The following is a 23,192-nucleotide window of genomic DNA, read 5'->3' as shown; positions in this document are numbered from 1 at the left end:
TCTTTTAATAACATGTGATTTATCTCTTCAAATCAGTTAATTAAAATTATTCTTTCACATGGACTTATCTGTTAAACACACCTTCCAGTAAGCGAATGGTTTGTTTCCTTGCACTAAACCATGGTTTGATTAAGACACAGTTGGCTGGATTAATGCACTATCAATCATGATATACAAACCAAAGGTGAGGATAGGTAACAAACTATCCCAAAAACAAGTAAATTCTGTCATGTGGATCCTGCTAGCAGATTACTTCAGATTAGTCCAATGTGCAACATATACAGTATTGCATCTTCTTCCATTTTATAATAAAAATAACCAACAATGCACAAATAGTCAAATAGCGCAGCTGAAAATAAATTGTGTTTAATTATCATCTCTTGATGAATAATACCATATGTATCTACGGAACATCGGTACTATAATTTTTCTTTAGCAGCTTTGTCAGCATACTTCCTCTTCAAATCCAGTCAAAGGACCTCCTATAAACATAATACAGATAATTCAGCCTTGACAGAACACCGAGTTCTTGGCTTTTGCTAAATTGTGACTAATTAAAAACAAACCATGTTGGTTATAAGGCCGAGGTTAGGAATCTGTTGAAAGAATGTAGCTTAGCAAAAAGGGGCATTGGATTGGAATAAAAATCCCAGAATCCTTCTGCTGCCCAAAATTAAAAGTGTGTGTGTGTGTGTGTGTGAGAGAGAGAGAGAGAGAAGGGGGGAAAACCTCTTATACATGATATTCCTTCATTTCAGGATAAATTTGAGCACAGCTTTGATTCTATGGGGAAAATCTTGCTATAGCCAGAAAAATACAATAACACAAAAGTGTTGTTTCCAAAATGCTTTGCATAATATTAATTATCCTAGTAACTTCAGGTAGCTAGATGACTTCACTGAATATTCTCTTAACATAACTAGCTACTTAAAATAAGCAGGCACAAGCTATGATGTACGGAACAACCTTGGGCTCTAAGAGCTTAGTCAGCCCTTCCTAAGAAACCCATTGCCATCACAACATTATAAACGGATGACAACGATGTTAAAAACCGGTGCCTGAGAATGGATTCACGCTTATGACCATGTTGGCCTGTCTCTTTTAATATATTTCTTCAGTCACTTTGTCTCAGTTTCTCAAGTTTTAAAAAAGGATTATGTACATGCTTGCATTACCGTTTATTTTGTTTCTGAATTGGTGTCTGCTTGGTTTTATTCTGTACTTAAAACAATGCAGTAGATTGATGGTCTTCTCCGGCAACCAAGAATTCCACCTTGCTCTGCATAACATCTAGATTTGAGCAGCGGTTCGTCTCGTTTATTGTTTTGTTTCTAAATGTCTAAATACTTGGGTTTAGCCAAATAAGAGTGCCAGATTAACCTCCCTATAGTCTTAAAAATAAAATAGCAAAGAAAGAAAGTGAAAAGGGGAAGAAAAATACATTTTATCCAATGAGTGGGGTTTTTTGACGGAAAATGGGGGGGGGGGATTGCAAAATGTGATCATGTGTCCATGGGACACAGCAACTGCTCATAAATGCATGCCTATTGCTGAGTACCCAAAATGCAATCGTGGGACCACGGGGGAGATGCAGCACTCATAATTTCAAACAAGAGTCACAAGTAACTTTTTTTGAGTCTGTTACAACTTCAAATGGTTAAGAGACTGGTTTCAAGTCAAGAACTACCTGCATTCATATAATCAGCATATTCAGAGAGGAGAGGAGAGGAGAGGAGAGGAGAGGAGAGGACAGGGGAGGACAGGGGAGGACAGGGGAGGACAGGACCCAGATTATTGGGGGCAATATGCTGACTCTGTAAACCGCTTAGAGAGGGCTGTAAAAAGCACTATGAAGCGGTATGTAAGTCTAAGTGCTAAAGAGAAGAGAAGAGAAGAGAAGAGAAGAGAAGAGAAGAGAAGAGAAGAGAAGAGAAGAGAAGAGAAGAGAAGAAAAGAAAAGAAAAGAAAAGAAAAGAAAAGAAAAGAAAAGAAAAGAAAAGAAAAGAAAATAATGAAAATCCCTTATCTCTCTAGTGCAATATTTCAGCTATCTACTTTTTCCCCCCATAATAAGTAACGATAGAACCTTTTAAATTCTTACATAATTTCTCAAAGCATGTACTCAGGAGATAAAATGGTACTCATGGTAGATGGTGGGTGTATTGTTTGCTAAGCTTTTCTCTTTTTATATCTATGATTCACTGTCCTTAAGAACACTTCATTTTCTACCTTCCTTATCCTTCCACTCTTCTTTCTGCGAAGTGTTCTTCTTATTCCTTCTATTCACTGACTATCAATTGTTTTCAAGCATACCACCGTGGCCTTGATGTGCTGATCGGAGCCATCAGACTGTTCTGCTGTAGCTTATGAATGCTTTGTCCAATGACTTCCAGCAAAGAATATGCTGGAATAGTGAATTCCAGCAAAGAATATGCTGGAATTCACTACAAGCCATTTTTGTTAGATTTTGTCTATGAAATGGAGGGTCTGAAGAAGGTGGTGTACAGGTACCTCTTGACTTACAACAGCTTATTTAACGACCGTTCAAAGTTACAACGGTACTGAAAAAAAAAAGTGATTTATGACCATTTTTCATACTTATGACCTTTGCAGCATCCCCATGGTTATGTGATTTACATTCGGATGCTGGATTCACATTTATGACGGTTGCAGTGTCCCGGAGTCATGTGATCCCCTTTTGCGACCTTCTGACAAATGAAGTCAATGGGGGAAGACAGATTATCTTAATGACCCTGTTACTAATTTAAGAACTGCAGTGATCCACTTAACAAAGGTGGTGAGAAAAGTTATAAAATGGGGCAAAAGTCACGCAACAAATTTCTCACTGAACAACATAAATTTTGGGCTCAATTGTGGTCATAAGATGAGGATTACCTGTATTTTAGAACACTAAACACTCCTGCATTTCACAAACTGCACATTGTGTAGCTTATGAATAGCCAAAAGTTCCTGTTAAACATAAGCACTGGATTTACAGATACAGGGAAAAAAAACATTTAAAAAGGATTTTGGAATTTAACTAAAGGTACAATAATATGTGGTTGTTACTGCTTAATAATTAGCTTTTTATATTCCTCCTGTCAGTCCCATTTTATGTCATTATATGTTCTCCCAAGCACCCACACACACTCAAACAGGTAACTCATTAGAAGAGTCATTCCAGAGCGGAATCTCTATTAAAATTCTAAGTAAATGCAAATTACTATCTTGGTAGCTTCAGCATCTTATCCATCAAAAGCTGTTATTTTAATTGCACAAACTCAAAGGAATCTACATTTTGCTAAAACTATTTAGGGTCAGGAAATCTATTTGATATGAAATCAGTGCTGCATATTTGCTGCCATCAGAAACTGAATTGAATGAACCAAATAAGGCTAGAAACCCTATTAAATAGGCAAATTAGCCTCTTGCTTTGAAATTCCAAACTTCAACTGATTGAAGGGCTTAATTATATAACTCATGATTTAACTGCTATCTTTACTATATTTGTTAGGCAAAGAGGCCTGCTTATTGAAATACGCAAATGAAGGCATTGAAATATGGTACCTAGCAACAACTGCTTCCAATTCTCATTACTATGGTTACATGTAATATAAAAAGAATCACTATTAGAGAAAAGCGAATTGTATGAATAAGAAAGAAGATTAAGCAAAAGAACTCTTTAGAAACTAGCATTACATTAGACAGAGGCTGAATCGGACAGCAGTTACAAAGAGGATATGGAAATTTAGCTGGTCAAGGAGAGGAAAAATAATTGGGCTGCTCATTCCAAAATATCCACAATGCAGAACTACACAAATTCCAAAGAAACCGAAATTTAATGGCAAGTTTTCAATCCTCGTGCACAGAAACGTTAAAATACAGTATTCAAGTTGAAGTATATTATTCGGGTTAATTTTTTTAAGGAGCCACTCACAAAATGATTTTAAAGGGGGAAAAATGAATTATGAAATTTTCCTCTCAAAAAACCAAAAATATAGCTATCGGGGAGCTGGGATTTCCAATCACATTAAAAAAAAAAAAAAGAACTATGAGACTTTCCATAGCTAAAATTTAAGGCAGCACATATTCTACAATGTTTACCTTTCCAAGTAACTAAATTCCTCTTTGACAAATTCTAATTCTATAAACTAAACATAGCGTGCTAGATAAAAAAAACTTTACTAAAAACTGTTTGCACACAATTAAATTAAATAAGCACTAGTCCACACAACCTAAGCCTTTTAACCGCTATATGTAGCCTTTTTCAGTATACATAATAAACAGCTCCCTAGGAAATAGACACCAGGAAAAAAAAATATTAAGCATCATTATCTCTCCGAGACATTTTGCAAGAAAGAAACAGCATTCCAAAACTGTTTTAACCAGAGAAAAACATTACGCAATCCGCTTTTTTTCCTTAGGAGAGGTACTGCAGGAATACAGGTAGTCCTCGACTTATGACCGCCATTAAGCCCAGAATTTATGTTGCTAAGTGAGAAATTTGTTAAGTGAGTTTTGCTCCACTTTACGACTTTTGCTTGCCACCTTGGTTAAGTGAATCACTGCAGTTGTTAAATTAGTCACACGGTCGTTAAATGAATCTGGCTTCCCCATTGACTTTGCTGGTCAGAAGGTCGCAAAAGGGGATCGCGTAACTCTGGGACATTGCAACTATCATGTGAGTCAGCTGTCAAGCCTCCATATGTAAATCACGTGACCATGGGAAGGCTGCAACGGTCATAAGCGTGAAAATGGTCATAAGTTACTTTTTTCCCCCTGTGTTTTTGTAACTTCAGACAGACACTAAATGATCTGTTGTATGTCGAGGACTACCTGTAATGGCAATGTCTCAGGTCAAACACTAATGACAAAGCATTAGAAGCAAACACAAGATCTTAAGAAGAGCTTTTTGGGATCAAGTGAAGATCTGTCTACTCCAGGATTCTGTACAACAGATGTCCCTAGAAGATGTCTCTAAGAAATAGCCTTATTATTGTTTCTTAGCAACTATTATCTATGATTTGCCTTTGTTTCTGAAAGTAATACACAGACTTTAAAAGTAGCAACTACCATGAAATCTTTCCATGTAAAAGTATGACCATCACTATATGTTAATAGCAGTCATCAAGCTTAGGTGCTCCCTCCCATTTATTCCAGTGCTAAACACTCAGGCTATGCATATTTGCCTCTGGATTCCAAAACAATATTTTATTTTATTCAAAATGTATCTCCAACCTGTCCCAAAAGTGCTTTTCAAAAGGCAACTGGACTTTCTTGTTGCTGTTGTTGTTGTTTTTTTAAAAAAAATCACTTCTCATCCAAGAAACTTCTCCAGCTTAGAACTGAAGAAGGTTCTTTAGATGAGAAGCGAAACGTTTTCAAGGGGGGAAAAAATCAAGGAAGTCCAGTTGCCTTTGGAAAAACATTTTGGGGACAACCATGACCTGGATGATTGAGAATCTCCATAGATAACTCAAACCCTAATTAACAAGGACTCAAGATATCATGCCACTGTTTATTATAACACAACTGCGCTCACAGAGTTTTTCTTTGCTAAGGAAGTATTAACGTGATTATCATGAACCAAGTGGTATTTACTTTATCAAAGGGGCATAACTTCTTCCGTTATTTTGGGGTAAGCTTAAATTTCAAAAATCCGTATTTTCTTACAATATTTTCTCATTTACATTCTAGACAGGTCTACAGTGCTATTGATGTGCTTGCATTCTCTTAATGGTGCTGGACATTTGCTGGTTAAGTTTATTTATGATTTCACCGTTATGCTAAGCTGGCCAAATAATTTCATTTAAGAACAATCTGCAGGTGTTGCACTCTTGATTCGTATCCAGCAAGCTCTTAAACCAAACAAAGTGAGGAAAACATTAGAATACAACTAGGGAGGAAGGAAGTTCAGGTTGGTTTCCTATGTGTACAACAAGCACATTTCCAGCTGTTTTTTTAAACAAGTCTACTCTGTGGTGGAAATTTTATCAACAATATTTATTCCTAAAGAATGAACATACCATCTTTTCAACCTCAAATGCATAGGCACATTCGGTGCACACTGTTATACGGGAGAGCAAATATTTATCTACAGTCAAAGTAATTTTCCCAGAAATCAAACTTCCCCTAGAGTCTTTATGATTTTGAGCTAGTGCAAGCTTCGGAAAATATCTTTAGTCTCAGTTCCCCCAGGTGTTAGAGCAACCCTTTATTTGAATTCTAAAATTCCACCTAGCTGAGATATTGGACTCCCACAGAGTGCCTAGTACAGGTTTCCTGGAATTCACTGGGAAAATCAGCTGTGATTCCTCTGTCGAATAGAATAGAATAACAGAGTTGGAAGGGACCTTGGAGGTTTTCTAGTCCAACCCTCTGCTTAGGCAGGAAACCCTACACCACTTCAGACAAATGATTATCCAACTTCTTCTTAAAAACTTCCAGTGCTGGAGCATTCACAACTTCTGGAGGCAAGTTGTTCCACTGATTCATTGTTCTAACTGTCAGGAAATTTCTCCTTAGTTCTAAGTTGCTTCTCTCCTTGATTAGTTTCCACCCATTGCTTCTCGTCCTGCCCTCAGGTGCTTTGGAGAATAGCTTGACTCCCTCTTCTTTGCGGCAACCCCTGAGATATTGGAAGACTGCCATCATGTCTCCCCTAGTCCTTCTTTTCATTAAACTAGACACACCCAGTTCCTGCAACCGTTCTTCATATGTTTTAGCCTCCAGTCACCTAATCCTCTTTGTTGCTCTTCTCTGCAAGTCTTTCTAGAGTCTCCACATCTTTTTGTACATCGTGGCGACCAAAACTGGATGCAGGATTCCAAGTCTGGCCTTACCAAGGCATTATAAAGTGGTCTTAACACTTGACGTGATCTTGATTCTATCCCTCTGTTTATGCAGCCTAGGACTATGTTGGCTTTTTTGTAGCAGTAGCAGTCCAATGGTTTCAGCCCCCCAATGGCTTTCAGGGAGAAAAGAAGGCCCTGCTCTCTGTCCCATCCCATTGCCACAAACAGCATGTGCCTCGGGTTCAAGGCATGAACAGAACAAACACCTACAAAGAAAGTAGGAATAAAGCGAAAGAGCGGTTTTTGAGAAGGAGAGATTTGTAGGACGACAGCCTATTCACTACCACCATTTCTTGGCAGCGTTTGTTCACAAACCCTCATTGGTTTGAAGTTATTGTAGAAAACACACTTGTTTCTTTTAATTAATAAAGTTGCTGCCTCTGTAGGATTACTTACTCTTGTGCCCCCTGGCCTTCAAAATAGCTGTTTAGCATACCAATACATCACTTACCTATTCTATTAAGAGGGCATGATTAATACTTTTAAACCAAAGAACACGCTTCCCACACGTTTCTATCATTGTGACTTACACCTCTGCAATTATTTTCAGTTTGTAAGAGATGCACGCCCTAAGAATCGGCTTGAAAATTGATCACATTACTTACTGCGGTACTAAAAACTGCTTTTCAAAATTAACTATTCAACTTAACATTTAATCTTGAACATTTCTTTTTCATTTCTCACCTTTTTTATTCCTTAACTTGTATTTTTCCCAATTCTTAGTTACAAACACACACCTACACTATTAAGCGGCACTCGTGGAGTTTATAACACCAGCTCGTATACCATCTCCCTCTTCTGCTGTCAGAAGAACAAAAAACTGACAGCAAACAGCATTCAACAACAAACAAGCAAGCTGAGAGAGCACCAAGGACCCTTCATTTAATCCCTGAGCTACAAATATTCTCCTTTATTGGTACAAAAAACAAAAGCCTGAATCTTTATCCAGTATATTTATATAACTGTCATGACCATAGCACACTGGTATCTAACTATATTCATATGTTCATTAGCCGCAACATGTGAAGCAGATTTTTGAAACTCAAGAACCAGAGCTGTTAATTAGAGAAGCCATTTTAGTTGAGCAGAAGTGATATAATGAATCCATAGAGCAAGTAAGCTCACGCTGTAATTTCAATATTTATCGCTACCGAATTCTAAAAAGGGACATAATGAAACATTTTGTACATGTTTCAGCTGGCAAGATATTCAATTGCCTTCTGAAAGACTTGTACATGTTTCAGAAGGCAAGGCAAGAAACGATGGAAACTAAGGAAAGACAGAAGCAACCTAGAACTAAGGAGAAACTTCCTAACAGTGAGAACAATAAACCAGTGGAACAGCTTGCCACCAGAAGTTGTGGGTGCTCCATCACTGGAGGCTTTTAAGAAGAGTCTGGACAGCCACTTGTCTGAAATTATATAAGGCAGTGTTGGCTAACCTTATTGACACTGAGTGCCCAAAGCGCGTGCACGCGCACACCCATAATGCAATGCGCCTGCAACCCTCCTGCGTACCCTGCCCATGTGCCTGCGATCCCCGCATGCCCCACCCCATGCATGTGCACACATCTCTCACATGTGCCCGTTCCCCGTGCATGCGTGGCAGAGACCCGAAAACCAACTGGCTGGCGGGAGGCGTGTACGCATGTGTGGCGGAGTGGAGCAGGGGCAATGGCTGGTGTGCCCACAGAGAGGGTTCTGCCTGCCACGCGTGCCATAGGTTTGCCATCACAGGTATAAGGTCTCCTGCTTGAGCTGGGGGCTGGACTAGAAGACCTCCAAGCTCCCTTTCAACTCTATTCTGTAACTAAGTTAAAATCCTTCCCGAGGTCTAATACTGACTTGACAAAAGGTCTTGCATATGAACTTCACTAATGACTAGTGATATGATCAACAGACCAGACACACCATATCAAGAATGGGAATGTTGGGCGTAATCACTACTTATTCAGGAAGCTCATTTGGTGATTTTAGATTAGCCAATGTCTTACAAAGCAGCTGAGGTCATTTATCAGGATGGAGGAGGATCAAAGGAGCCCCTGATTTTATCAAAAGCATGCCGTACATAAAACGAAATCTGTGGCTCTCCCCAAAGCCATCAGCTGTATGGCTCCTTTGAGAATCGATTCTGTGATAACCAAGCCACATAACACCAAAGTTGTAATTCAAGCAATTTTTTAAAAAAAAAAGGTGGGGGAAGCAAACTATGCCCTCACTGCACCATCCTAAAGCTGCCTCTCTCTTGAAACTTGCCAATGTATGTTGCACGAGATTTTTGGATATGGGTTTCATGCTAGGCACCTCAATGTGCTCTGTGAATAGGAGTAGGGGTGGTCGTGATTATTATTCTCAGCCACTTCACAATTTCTCTGAATTACTATGAACATTAAAAGCCAGAATAACAACAAAGCACAATGAATGCACGATAGAAAAACAAATAAAATAGAAAAAGCCTCTACTGCCATATATTGTACTCCCTTACAACTGATCGGATTACAAATTTAAAAATACTGGGAAGAAGGGATTGTCTTAGCACAGCAACCAAAATCACATGTTACTGGACGTGTCTAGAGTGGACATTCCGTAAGTTGAGGACCCACAACTAAGAAGAACCTCTTCATTGAAGCTATTCAACTTTACTAAGTAGAGGCACGGAGTAAGTTCCCCCAAGGATGACCAAAATGATCAAAATGACATTGCTATTGGCTTGTATTAGACAGAACTGTGGATCATTAGAAGGGATTTGCACTTGTTTCCCTTGAACGAGTAATTTTGCAGGGAATTTAGATCCCTCGCATCAGATACACTCTGATATTCTAGACCAGGGGTCAGCAACCTGCAGCTCTGGAGCTGCATGCGGCTCTTTGGGCCCTCTGCTGTGGTTCCCTAACAGGTAATCCCACCACTGGCTGGCCCTGCCCCTCGCCCTCCCCTCCCAGTCACTCCTCGCCTGCCCTGAGAAGGTAAGGGTGGTGGCGGGGGATGGAGAAGCGACCAGGACAGACACAGTGAGATACAGAAAGAGGGGGAGAGAGAGACACATAGAGAGATAGAAAGAGAGAGGGAGAGAGAGGGGGAGAGGGAGGGAGGAGAGAGAGATACAGTATATGTCAAAAGGGTTTTGTGGTTCCTGGTGTTTTTTAACAACTGGTTCTCTGCCCTAATGACCGGCTGGGTAGGCATGGCTAGGGGGGGGGGTCATGTGACTGGTGGAAGTGAGTGACATTGAGTTGGCCACGCCCACCCAGGTTTTGTGGCTCCCGGTGTTTTCTTTTCTGTGGGAAACGGGTCCAAATGGCTCTTTGAGTATTTAAGGTTGCAGACCCCTGTCCTAGACAAAAGCTATCAAGCAGAGGGGTGGCCACAAAGATACAGATTAAAGTGATCCAGTTCAATCTGGCTTCAGACTTGTTTGGCTTAACATATTACTTGCTGCCAGGAAATATACAAGAAGCATAAAGCTTTTGATTCTCTAGAACAGGGTTCTCCAACCTTGGCAATTTTAAGCCCGGCGGACTTCAACTCCCAGGAAGTTGAAGTCTGCCAGGCTTAAAGTTGCCAAGGCTGGAGACCCCTGCTCTAGAACATCTCAGCTGCTTTCCACATTATTATGGTCTGCGATACTGTGTCTAAGAGTAGGGCTGGGAACAGGAAACACTTTTATTGTAATGATTCTATTCCTGCTTCACAGGCAGATGTCAAAAGTTGAGTCTGTGGTTCAATCCTATGAGATTTATGTTATCCTGCCCTCTATGCTTTCTCACACCCACATCATGTTTCAGAGACGGTCTAATAATCGGAAGGCTTTGCTGTTTCTGCTCTCTTTTTACAACCCTGTGTAATCCCTTAATTCGGGGGACCGCAGGAAAAGTGGACAAGGGTGAATAAATTGTGGTTCACTCATCTCAAGATGACTGAAAAGATCCACGACTTGAGTTTTCCCTGAATAAGACTGAACTTCATGTGTGAAGAGGAGGGTTGGTGGGCAGGTCTTGGACCGTTACATGCTGCTACAATCAGATGTGTTTTTAATGACACATACTTCTACAAAGCCATGACAAATATCGTATGAGCCTGATAATACCTCTGACTTCATAACCAATAAGAATAAATTATTGTAACATGTTTTAATTTGGGTCACATTGGAAGACTATCCAAAACCTATTAATTCAACATTACAAGGAGCAAATCATTAATAGCATGCATAATTTGCATTAAGACAGCATGTTTTGGTTTCCAACTTGTTTCTTGTTTTGCAATTCCGAGTGCAAAAACAATTATTACCAACCTGCCTTCCATTGAGGACCTATACACTGCATGAGTCAAAAAGAGGGCTGTGAAAATATTTACAGACCCCTCACATCCTGGACATAAATTGTTTCAACTCCTACCCTCAAAGACGCTATAGAGCACTGCACACCAGAAAAACTAGACACAAGGACAGTTTTTTCCCAAACGCCATCACTCCGCTAAACAAATAATTCCCTCAACACTGTCAAACTATTCACTAAGTTTGCACTACTATTACTATTAATCTTCTCATCGTTCCCATCACCCATCTCCTCCCACTTATGACTGCATGACTATAACTTTGTTGCTTATATCCTTACAATTTATATTGTTTCCTAGTATGATTCGATTGCTTATTTGTACCCTATGACTATCATTAAGTATTGCACCTTATGATTCTCGATGAATGTATCTTTTCTTTTTATGTACACTGAGAGCATTTGCACCAAGACAAATTCCTTGTGTGTCCAATCACACTTGGCCAATAAATAATTCATTCTCTCTCTCTCTCTCTCTTTCTCTCTCTCTCCCTCCCTCCCTCTCTCCCACTCCCTCTCTCTCTCTATCATCTATCCAAACTTAAATCCAATTTTTATTAGAAAACATCTTTACCAATGTGAGTCTTAAAATAAGCAGGGCTTTTTTTCCTGAAGAAAATGTCCTTGTGAAAAATGTATCTGAGGATAAACTAGCTGTTTTAATCAAACAGGCAAAAATAAAACATGTGTTAAATATGTTAATTTATAGGTCGCATTTCTGTAGAACATTCTAATTGCAATATTTGATTTAAATTGAAGTGTTACATTTAAATGTGGTGCTAATTGCTTTCAGGCTTTGCAGAATCCATACTTAATAAGGCAGTCATTTTTAAAAACATAAGTAAAATTCCCAGTACTAATGGCCTATTAGAAATGTAATTTCAAAACAGATGTACCTTTTATTAGGCTCTGCAAATAATCTGAGTTAATCCTAGCAGAACTGTGTCCTACCACTGCTAAATAAAATATTGTATGATTCCGATAAAATAAAAAAAATTTAGCAGATATTTTCTTCCAAGTGTGAGGGACTTGGAGATTTTAAAGTAGAATTACATAAGGATGAAGCTATTTTTGGCTCTCCCTTGATTCTCTGAATATAAAAAATGATTTTGCCGATGAAGAGAAGAGATAACTCATGTCCAAGTGCCTAACGCTTGATCCAACACTAGAAGTGATAGAAGAATTATCATATTTTATTTTGTGATAGAAGAATTATGAAAGACAAGTACAAATCCACTTAAAGGAGCTTCATTTTTTCTGTATATAATATTCCCTGTTCTCTATTTGGATGCTTGTTCTAGGAATAAGATACCTAAAGTTATTAAATAAGGAAAGCAAATATGCTTTCATCATCTTATTCTTTCTATAGTTTTCACGAATCTTCTCCTAGTCCTTAATACATTCTATCTTGTGCACTAAGATCCCTATTACTACAAGCTGCAACCTTGTGTATGACTTGGATAGTTAAAATGTTTGCTTACAATGCGTTAAGCAATAGCCTTCCTACTTTTGTATATTTATACAAAGTCAGTTTATTGCCCCCACAATCTGGGTCCTCATTTTACCTACCTTTGAAAGGATGGAAGGCTGAGTCAACCCTGAGCCTAGTGAGATTTGAACTTGCAGTAATTGCAAGCAGCAGATGTTAATAACAGTGTGCTTTAGTCCACTGTACTACCAAGGCTCCATTTTCATGCTAATGGTATTTATTACTGATAAACTAGCATAAATTATTTTAAAGCATGCAGCCTTTTATTTCTATATTCAACTTTATGACTACAGAGCTGAAAGAGAGGTGATTAAATAAACAACAAAAATGTCAAGAACAGGCTTTCACACAAATATTCAGCCTCTCATGAGGATCATGCTATCAGTTTCTATCTCTAATTCACTGTAAAAAGATGGGATGAAGGTTTTAATCCTTAAAGCCAAAGCGAAAATCTCTAATTACCAATGCATGTCTCTGAAAAATCCAGTTAAATATCCCAGCTGCTATGATTTCTCAATTGTTATATACGGAATTAGATTTCATTTACTACCCAAAATTTAATCCGGGGTTAGAATTGTCATTTTGACTGCTGACTACTGCTATTACCACTTGGATCAATACGTCCTTCTCACAGAAGTTCTCAAAACCAAATGTCCTATGAAAAAAGTAAGAAGAGAGGAATACAGATAGGCCTCAACATACGACCACAACCGACGACCACAATTCCACTGTTAAGGCAATGAGTGGTTAAGTGAGTTTTGCCCCACTGTATGCCTTTTTCTGGCATAGTCGTTAAGCAAATCACTGCAGCTGTTCCATAAGTCATGCGGTCATTAAGCGAATCTGGTTGCCCCATTTGACTTTGCTTGTCAGAAGCTGGCTGGGAAAGTTACAGATGTTGATAATAGCAATAGCACTTAAGACTTATATACCGCTTCACAGTGCTTTACAGCCCTCTCTAAGTGCTTTACAGAGTGAGCCTATTGACCCCAACAATCTGGGTCCTCATTTTACCCACCTCGGAAGGATGGAAGGCTGAGTCAACCTTATGATCACATAACCCTGGGACGGTGCAACTGTCAGAAATACATGCCAGTTGCCAAACTCCTAAATTTTGATCACGTGGCCATGGGGATGCTGCAATAGTCCTAAGTATGAAAAACAGCCAAAAGTCATTTTTTTCCCAGTGTGGTTATAACTTCGAATGGTCACTAAATGAATGGTCGTATGTAGAGGACCCTGGCACTTAATTCCACCCCCAAACAGCTAGTTTCCATTATAGATGGCTGTTATGGCACCATATAGGTTTATTTTTTCTCCCCCTCCCCTTTTTTCTTTTATATAATACTCTTTTGGATTGCAAGCCTAGGGATGATATAACTTAAAGTCGGGGGAAGAAAAACCAGACAAAAGAGTTCTAATAAAAAATACACAGTAAACAACTTAAGCTGTTATTTGACAATAGCTGCCTCATAAGAATGTGATATTTTAATGCCAAAAGAATTCACAGAAAATCTTCGTACGTGCCCATCTCTCCTCCTTCTCTCACATATAAGAAAAACAAAGCAATGTGTGAAACAAAACTCGCACATTGATTTCTCTTTCCTCTGCTGATTGTGTTACCAATTTGACCTTTCAAACATTTATTACTAAGCGCAATATTTATTCATATCATTAACTTTATCTATATAAACAGATGGTTTTTTTATAGGTTAGGTGTTTCAAACACTTCATCTACAGTACCCATCTAAAAACGGTTCTCTTCGTGACGGTAGAATAGCAATAGCAATAGCACTTTGACTTATATACCACTTCACAGTGCTTTCCAGACCTCTCTAAGCAGGGTACAGAGTCTGTATATTGTGCCCAACAATCTGGGTCCTCATTTTACCCACCTCGGAAGGATGGAAGGATGAGTCAACCTCAAGAAACTCTTCCAACACAGCCCTACATCAAAGTAGAAAGAACCAAAGCACCTTTCTATATAGAATAGTTTATTTGTGTGGATATTAGATCAAGCTCAAGATCAATGATTATGGGTGCATTTTAAATACCAGAAAGGTTAGAAGCATATGGAACTTCTGTAATAGGGCAATAATAGTCATATTAAAATAATATTCTTTGAATTATCGCCTCAGCTTCAAGCTGAGAAAACTGTTGCTTGATCAAAAGTGAGACCAGTTCATTTGGGCTTGTGGCATAAAATTCAACAATCTTTTGGATACTTTTTTTTTTTTTTTGCAAAATACTTTATATATATGCTGATTATAATCTGACCTTATTCCAAAAGTAACAAATCAAAATAATACAATTAAAATGAACACATATTTATAGAGTAAAGTGGTTTTTTTAAAAAACTGACTAGAGCTTTTCCTTTCCATGGAATAATGCATGAGAGTGTTTGAAATTTGGAAAACATCTTTCCCCCAGATCTAACAATCCCCTACCTCAGGGGTGGGGAACGATGACCTTTTTATGACTTGTGGACTTCAACTCCCAGAATGGCTGGCTCAGGAATTCTGGGAGTTGAAGTCCACAAGGCATAAAGGGGCCATCGTTCCCACCTCTGCTCTATTTGGTTGAAACTCAAAGGTGGGAATGCTCCAATCTTCCCTGCCTCCAAAAAAGAAAAAAAAATGATTATAACTTGCCAGTTTTGCCATTTACTTAAACAGATCTTAGCAAATATATTACGTCAGCCTCAGAAATCTAAGAAGAAAATGTGGATTTTTAATCTTGCAGTTCATTTTACATTTCACTTAAGAAAATATAAATAAAATAGTGGAAACTGCAGTCCTAGCAAAAGTTCATGCCATAAAGGAATGTTATTAAGTATCTTGAGAAGTGATAAACTGGATAGGTCGGCAAACTAAATCTCTCAATTCAGTTATATGCTTCAAAAAATTATACAGTATGAAGTTCAGTAATGCATGCCAAAACATAAAATCACTTACTTCAGTAATAGTGAAACACTTGTAACAGTGTTCCTTACAGTCTGTTTCAACCCACTTTCTGTCAATCTGAAAGGTGAAAAGACAAAATCTAAAATAAACTTTTAACATATTTTTCCAAAAAATAACCCTAGCTTCTAGTGCAGGAAGCTACAATATTTTGTATAGCTGAGCTATATTCAGTTTTCCTTTTTGAGCTAATACACAGAAAAGATTAAACTATTTTTTAACAAATTAGTGAGATCTTATTTGGCTATAACACTAAAGCACAATGATTTAACTGGATGATGAATGTTAACTAAAACAGACATTTCATAAACTATATGGGATGATTTTATCAGTATTTACACTGTTCCTACTGTATTATTTTTATTTGGGGCTCAATAGTAATAATAGTTAGCACTTAATAAATACTTTAAAACATGTTTTTTTCTGTAAAATACCTGGGAATGTTTTCAATGATACATAAACACTTCCATTTAGCTTTAGCTAAAATGAAAGTAAAATTATTATGGGAAATACTAGACAATTTCATATAGCAATAAATGGTTACTGAAGCAAAATGTATCTAATGAAAAAGCAAGAGTAAACACAGTACATTTTGTTATATAGCAGGTGTAAATAGAGCTCTAGGCAGAACTGTTTTGTGTTAAACCTCTCTTTCAATATACAAAAATGCATCACATGTAAACATATTCACACAATTGGCAATACCAGTATTTTTATACCATGACGGACCAACTTGTATTACTAAAAACAGCACATGCCCTTCTGATACAATACAATTAGTCCTGCACAAATAGCTTCTTAAGACAGCACTCTCTTATATTTTTATTTAATTCTACAAAAAAGTATAGTTGAATACTGGTTTGTTTGAAGATAAATCCACGTAGGATTGGATTTATTCCCTACTATTCCAGAGGGCAGAAGTAGCAGCAATAGGTTAAAATTACAAGAAAGGACATTTACGCTAGCCAAAACAAGGAATTCCCTGACCACTTCAGCTATCAAGCCATTGGAACAGCTTACCACATGAAGTGGTGTGTTCTGCTTCCCGAAATGTCTTCAAACATAAAATCGTCTGCTCAGATGCTCTAACATTTCTTACACATTTTTCTCTTAGGACCCCTTCCCACTTTTAAAAATTATGGAGGCACCCAAAAGAGCTTTCAGTTTGTATGGATTATATTCACTGATATTTACTACGTTAAAATTATATCAGATGCTTTCTCCTGCCATTACCATTTCTCACAGATGTTTGGTAGGATTTTTAAACGGTGTCATTTTGTAATGTAGGCTGGTGAGTAATTCTGATTTTGCAGACCCCTGAAACGCAGTATCAGGCTAGTTAGTACAACTAAGAAATTCAGTCTTGGGTCTTCAAAGCTGCAAGAGTGTTTTGCATTTAGAAGATTCAACGTCACCTCTGATAAAATCAAAGAATGCCACTTAGACCCTGATTGCAAACAGGAATACCATCAGCAACGCTCCTACACCTGCTCAATTTCCTGCAAACATACTGGACTGGCAGCAGTGGTTATAATTGGGTATAATTCAGTACACATAAAAAAACCGCAGGAAGGAACTTACATGGTAGGATATTGAATGAAAAGATTTTGTGTTCAAGTATTTTGCACGCTTGTGTGCTGTGTGGAAACATTCAATCTGCCCCCAACTGCAGTTTAAATGGTATAGCTCAGACATGAGCTTATCACCTGATCCACTGCTTTTATAAGGAGACCCCCAGCTTCACATTTTAAAGGCACTATGGATTCTCAGAACAGCCAAAAGACAAAGCCCCCCTCCTACATGACCACAATACTCCTGTATCAACAATAAAGGATGCAGTCAAGAAGCAAGCTACTGAACAAGAACTGGATATTCAGCATTCAAACAAAGCAAATATATTTATTTTTACTTATTAGTTTGCTGCCCATCTCAAAATGAGTATATATCGTATCATATCAAATATATCATACATCTTTAAAATCTGTTTCAGAAATTGTTCAGCGAGACTTGAATAATAATATGCAAGATAAAAGAAAACACTAGGTTGCACAAAGTAACCTGGTGACAATCAAGCCAGTGTTGCAAGGAAAATCCATCCGGTTCAGTTCCAAGCCGGGAAGAAGGCACTGGAAATAAAATGGAGGCTGGAGGGTGGTTGGAAAGGAGGTCCATTTATTAATGAACAGAACCACCAACCATATGGGATTCTGGGACAGCTGACAAAATGGAGTTTAGAGTGAGTGGGTTTTTATACCTTCAGGATTCCTATGGGGGTCATACAGTGGTGGGTTGCCCCCGGTTCGCACCATTTCTATAGAACCGGTAGTAAACCGGCGTGAGGCTCCGCCCACCGACCCCAACGTCATCAGAATGCTTCTGCACTTACGTGAGCGAAGCGAGTGCAAGTGCGCGGCCCCGTTGCGAACTGGTAGTAAAGGTAAGTAGAACCCACCCCTGGAGACATGTAGGGGTTATGTAGGGGTCATAGCTGGCTCTATAGACAAAAGAGGAAATGCAAATCCTGTGTGTTGTCTGAGCTGTCAACCGTTGCTTATCTGAGTTTCTGTCTTGAACCCAGTCTTTCTGAATGGATTACCAAATCTGCATTTCTAAAAGCCGGCCTCCTCAATGTCTGCTTGGGGTAGGGAAAGTGGGGCTGGTTTCTGCCTCCCTTAAGATTTTTTTATTTCTCCTTTAGGGGAAATATTTTATCCTGCCTTTTTAATATTTCCCAAAATATTTCATTCTTCTGAAGGGGAGGGGAGTGCTTCCTAAACCAGTCACTCTTTCGAGATTATTATAGTAGGAGTAAAATGGATATTTGCAATAGTACCGAATATCTGTGCATTGGACATAAAATGGACATATTCTATTGTACTATGTGGTGTAGTAATTTTCTTTGGTATGTGCTTATATCCTATTTTCTCCAACAATAATGATCCTCTGGCTGAGAGAAAGAGATGGCCCAAATCCAGTTATTGTTATTACTGCCACCATCATCACAGAAGAAAACAACTGTCCCTTGTAGTTGCCAGTTCTTCAAGTCATATGGCTTTTTACCTTTTAGTAACAGCTCTTCACTGCCCTCATACCAACAAGAACATTGTGTGTCATGTTAGCACCGCACTTTGGTTATAAAGATTTTTTTTAAAAAAGGGGGGGTGGGCTTTTATAGTTGGCATAGAAAAATCCCAAGACATTGGTCATTATGACTTTATTACTATTCTCTTCAAGAGAATGGGCATCCAATAAAAGGGCTTGGTTTTTAAAAAAGGACTTTAGTTTTAAACCAAAGGACTTGGCTTTATCCTAACCTCACCACCTTATTCAATATTTCTTCTACGGGGCTTCAAACTGGTTGATTTTACTATGACATTTTTCTTTTTAAAGGTATGGGGTTTTTTTTGGTTTTTTTTATAAAAATGTAAAATCAATGCGTGAACAGTGTGGCACCTGGGCGCCATACATTCCAGTACAAACAGAACTGATTAAACATTATTATTACATTCAATCAACTTATGAAATTCCCATAACAGTACACATCTATATTAGGTTACAGTCTATCATTATTCAATTATTCCACCTATTTCTCATTATTACTTTCGTTTTATCAAATAAAAATGTAACACATTAATATTCCCTTTATTTCTATCTCCTACTTTGGCTTTTAATCATATCATTCTATATTAAAAAGCTTTCTTTCTTTCTTTCCTGTCTTAACTTCTAATCATGTCACCTGCCTACAAAAAGAGAAAGAGAGAAAAAGAATAGAGAGGGAGAGATAGGAAAAGACAATTCAAAACAGCAACCAAGAACAGGAATCATCCATCCATCATCTTTTTAAAGGTACGGTTAAAAGGCAAGTAGCTGAGGCATTGAGGCTACTTATCTGAATAACCCCTATTGATGGCAAAGAGGTGGCATGCCTAATACATATCACCAATAAAATCCTATACAAACAATTTAAAATAAGAGTAGGGTAAAATAATTTTATGTCATTTTATTCTATTTTACATATTTATTTATTTTTTAATAAATTTTTATTATAGTTCAAAAAAAACAAAAACAAATGTATAATAACCTTTATAGTAATTGGAACATGTGGTATGATTGGATCCAGAAACGATGGGAGAGAGATAAAGGATAAGGTTATTTTACATATTTATTGTATCCCAGCGGATTTCTATAGATGTCTCATCTTTCTTGTTTTCCTTAAAAAAGAAGGCCAGCTCTCTTTCCATCTTCTGCACATATTTATTGTACTGCAGTGAGTTCTGGATCCTTTATGCACGGCAGGAGAGAAAGTTGAACACCTTTCATATGCGCTGTCTCTGACGTATCCTTGGCATTAACTGGCATGACAAAGTTCCAAATAGCGCAGTCTTGGAACGTGCTGGAATTTCTAGCATGTGTACACTATTGAAACAGTGACATTTATGCTGGCTTGGGCATGTCGTGAAAATGGCTGATGGTCGGATTCCAAAAGATCTCCTGTATGAAGAACTAGTGCAGGGAAAGCACCTTAGAGGGAGACCACAGCTGCGATATACGGATATCTGCAAGAGGGACCTAAAGGCCCTGGGAATGGACATTAACAACTGGGAAACCTTGACCTCCGGATCGTTCAGCCTGGAGGATAAAGACACAGCACGGCCTTCTCCAATTCGAAGAGACGCTTCTTCAGCAAGCCGAGGCAAAGAGGCAGTCCTGGAACCAACGAAATCTGGGGGCTGGGCAGGGGACAGAATGTATCTTCCCTCAGTGTGGAAGGGATTGCCACTCTCGAATCGGCCTTTCTAGTCACACTAGATGCTGTTTTAGGACCTCTTTCCAGAGCACGATACCATAGTCCAGGGGTGGGCAAATGTGGCCCTTTTACAACCTGTGGACTTCCACTCCCAGAATTCCTGAGACAGCCAAGCTGTCTCAGGAATTCTGGGAGTGGAAGTCCACAGGTTGTAAAAGGGCCACATTTGCCCACCCCTGCATAGTCTTTTGAGACTGAAGGTTACCAATGAATGATGACGATGATATTTATGTATTAAATTATATTGTATCTTGTCCTATAACTATTGTATTTTACCCTACTCTTATTTTGAATTGTTTGTATAGGATTTCACTGGTGACATGTGCATGCCTAATAAAGAACCCTCTGAAGTGGAGCGGCCCAGAAATGCCAATCATTCGCTATGAATTAACTAATGCCATTAATTAAATACCCACTGACTCCGCCCCTATCTTCCTCCTCCTCCGCCTCCCTCTCCCCATCCACCCTATCCAGAGCCCGCAGATGGCATGCAACGTGCAGCCCCGCCCCTCCCTGATGCCAGGGGGCGGGGCTTGGAACGCGCCGCCGGAGGCGTGGCCTCGCGTTCTCCGCCTCAAACTCCGCCCCCATTCTGAGGAGAATTCTGAGGGGGGGGGAGAGAGAAGAAAGACGGGGAGGAAAAAAAACCCGCCGCCGTTCGCCAATGAGGCGCCCCGAGAGGGGGCGGGCTGCAAGGGAAGGAAAGTTCTCGTCCCTTCCCCTTTTTTTTTTTTACTCTCGCCTCAGCCACTCTTGAGTCGCCGGCGAAGGGGAGGCAAACCCCATCCCCATGACGCTCCCGAGACGTCCTTCGCTTTCAAAGCCCCGCCGACCGCAAAATCCGCCCCTCACTCACCCTCTCCGGCCGCCGCCGCCGCCGCGGACATGTCCTCTCGCGAGTTTTGGCGGCGGGATTTCAGCCCTGCCTGGCGCGTGCGGGAGGTGTGAGGGGGGGGGTGGGGAAAGAATACTGTACTTAGCCGCCGCGCGTCGCGGGGGGCAGGGTGGGAGGGGGGCGGGGGCGCGCGCCCGGCGGTTTAGAACCTGGAGGCGGGACGAAGGGGGCGGGGGGCGGTGGAGGGGGGGCGTGGCCCTGCGCGCCTCGCCCTGTGATTGGTGCGAAGAGGCAGGGCATGGCTCCGCCTCCTCCATCCGGGTATTCCCCCCCCCCCCAGATGCCTCTCCAGCAAGGCTGTGAGAGGATCTTAGATGAGGAAAAGGGTGTCCTGCTTTTTGGAGTTAAAAAAAAGGAAGACAACAAACAAAATAAACGACTTCGTTGTTTTTGTTTCTCCGCCGTCTGAAAAATGAAATTATAGTTGGAAAGGGACCTTGGAAGTCTTCTAGTCCAGGTGTCTCCAACCTGGGCAACTTTAAGACTAGTGGACTTCAACTCCCAGAATTCCTCAGCCAGCTTTGCTGGCTGAGGAATTCTGGGAGTTGAAGTCCACTAGTCTTAAAGTTGCCCAGGTTGGAGACACCTGTATCTAGTCCAACCCCCTCCTTAAGCAGGAGAGCCTGGAGATGTCCCTGGATCCTTTATGAAATACTTATGAATATTTATGAATATAAAGGAAATACGTTCTAATTTTTGAGGAAGAGCACAGCCTCGCAACATTGTAGGTGGACAAGAGGATTTGGAGAAAAAAGTTTATGATAAGGAATATGATATCTAGATTGTGCCTCCATAATGAATGAAAGTAAACAGCATCATAACCAACACAAAATAATAATAATAATTTGGAGCTCTTTTTCTTCCATTTTGTCAGAGCTCTTCACAATTCCCACGTCACCCGTACCGTGCAATAGTGTACAAATTCGGACGTCGTCAAAATTGACATCAATATCCAAGCTAAAAGACAGACTAAAACTGATCAAGCTGCAAGTGCCTTTTTTTAATTGCATATTAATTACACTACAGTGACTTGGTTTATGCCAAGTGTTAAACCAGTGTTTTTGAAACTTGGGCACTTTCAAGATGTGTGGACTTCAACTTCCAGAATCTCCGAGCTTCTTAGATCTCCTTATGGAATCTAGATAAATGTATCCAGATGCTGCCTAGCTTGCATCTCAAGCTCAGGTAGAGTTTAGAAGGAATTTATGGAATATCTACAGATACGTATCACAAGCATCAGGAGAAGAGTCAGTAAAACTTGCAACTTGCAAATCTGGAGAATGACACAATGGCCAACGGATTGGAAGTGGTCAGTCTGCACACTAGTGTCAAAAAAAAGAGTTAACAGAGGGTGTGTGCGGTCATTCGTTATCTTTAATTTCACAAGCTAGCAAAATAATTCTAAGGTCTTCCAACACAGATCTGAACCTTGCACGGGAAAAGATGTGCCAGAAGTTCAGAAAAGGAACACAAGATATTATTGCTGAATCATTGGAATATGGAAAAGTAATGAGTATTTGCTTCATTGTGTAGGAAGTTAGCACCCACCTCTTTCCTAGAGGAATGAAATATTTTGGGAAATATTGAAAAGGCAGAGTATTATGTTTCCCTGGATAAGAAATGGAGAAGCATGTTTTAAAGACGAAGCAGCTCCCACCTTCTTGCCCCCCCCCCTTTGTCAATGGGCCAGAGGCAGAAACTCAATTCCCTCCCATCTTTGTCAATGGACCATCATCTGCAACACAATTTGACCCATCTAGCAACAGAAACTAACACAATAGGACCCATCTAGCAACAGAAACTCACCACATGGCACCTGGGAAGATTACATCAGCCAGCAAGGCTAGCTAAGACCCC

The 23,192-nt window shown here is 39.5% G+C and overlaps 1 protein-coding gene across 1 annotated transcript in view; it reads right to left on the bottom strand.

The window, feature by feature from the left end:
* Positions 1-21,519, bottom strand: part of MRTFB (myocardin related transcription factor B) — a 76,123-nt gene extending 54,604 nt beyond the window's left edge. The window contains exons 1-2 of the mRNA XM_034430258.3: positions 21,297-21,519; positions 15,628-15,693 (exon numbers count right to left, since the gene is read on the bottom strand). The gene's annotated coding sequence lies outside the window, so the exon portion shown is untranslated. The remainder of the gene's footprint in view (positions 1-15,627; positions 15,694-21,296) is intronic.
* Between the last annotated feature and the right edge of the window lie 1,673 nt (positions 21,520-23,192).

This window comes from Pantherophis guttatus, chromosome 14 (genome assembly GCF_059756535.1).
Source record: "Pantherophis guttatus breed Tessera chromosome 14, ASM5975653v1, whole genome shotgun sequence".
NCBI lineage: Eukaryota > Metazoa > Chordata > Lepidosauria > Squamata > Colubridae > Pantherophis > Pantherophis guttatus.
This window is presented reverse-complemented; position numbering and strand designations above follow the sequence as displayed.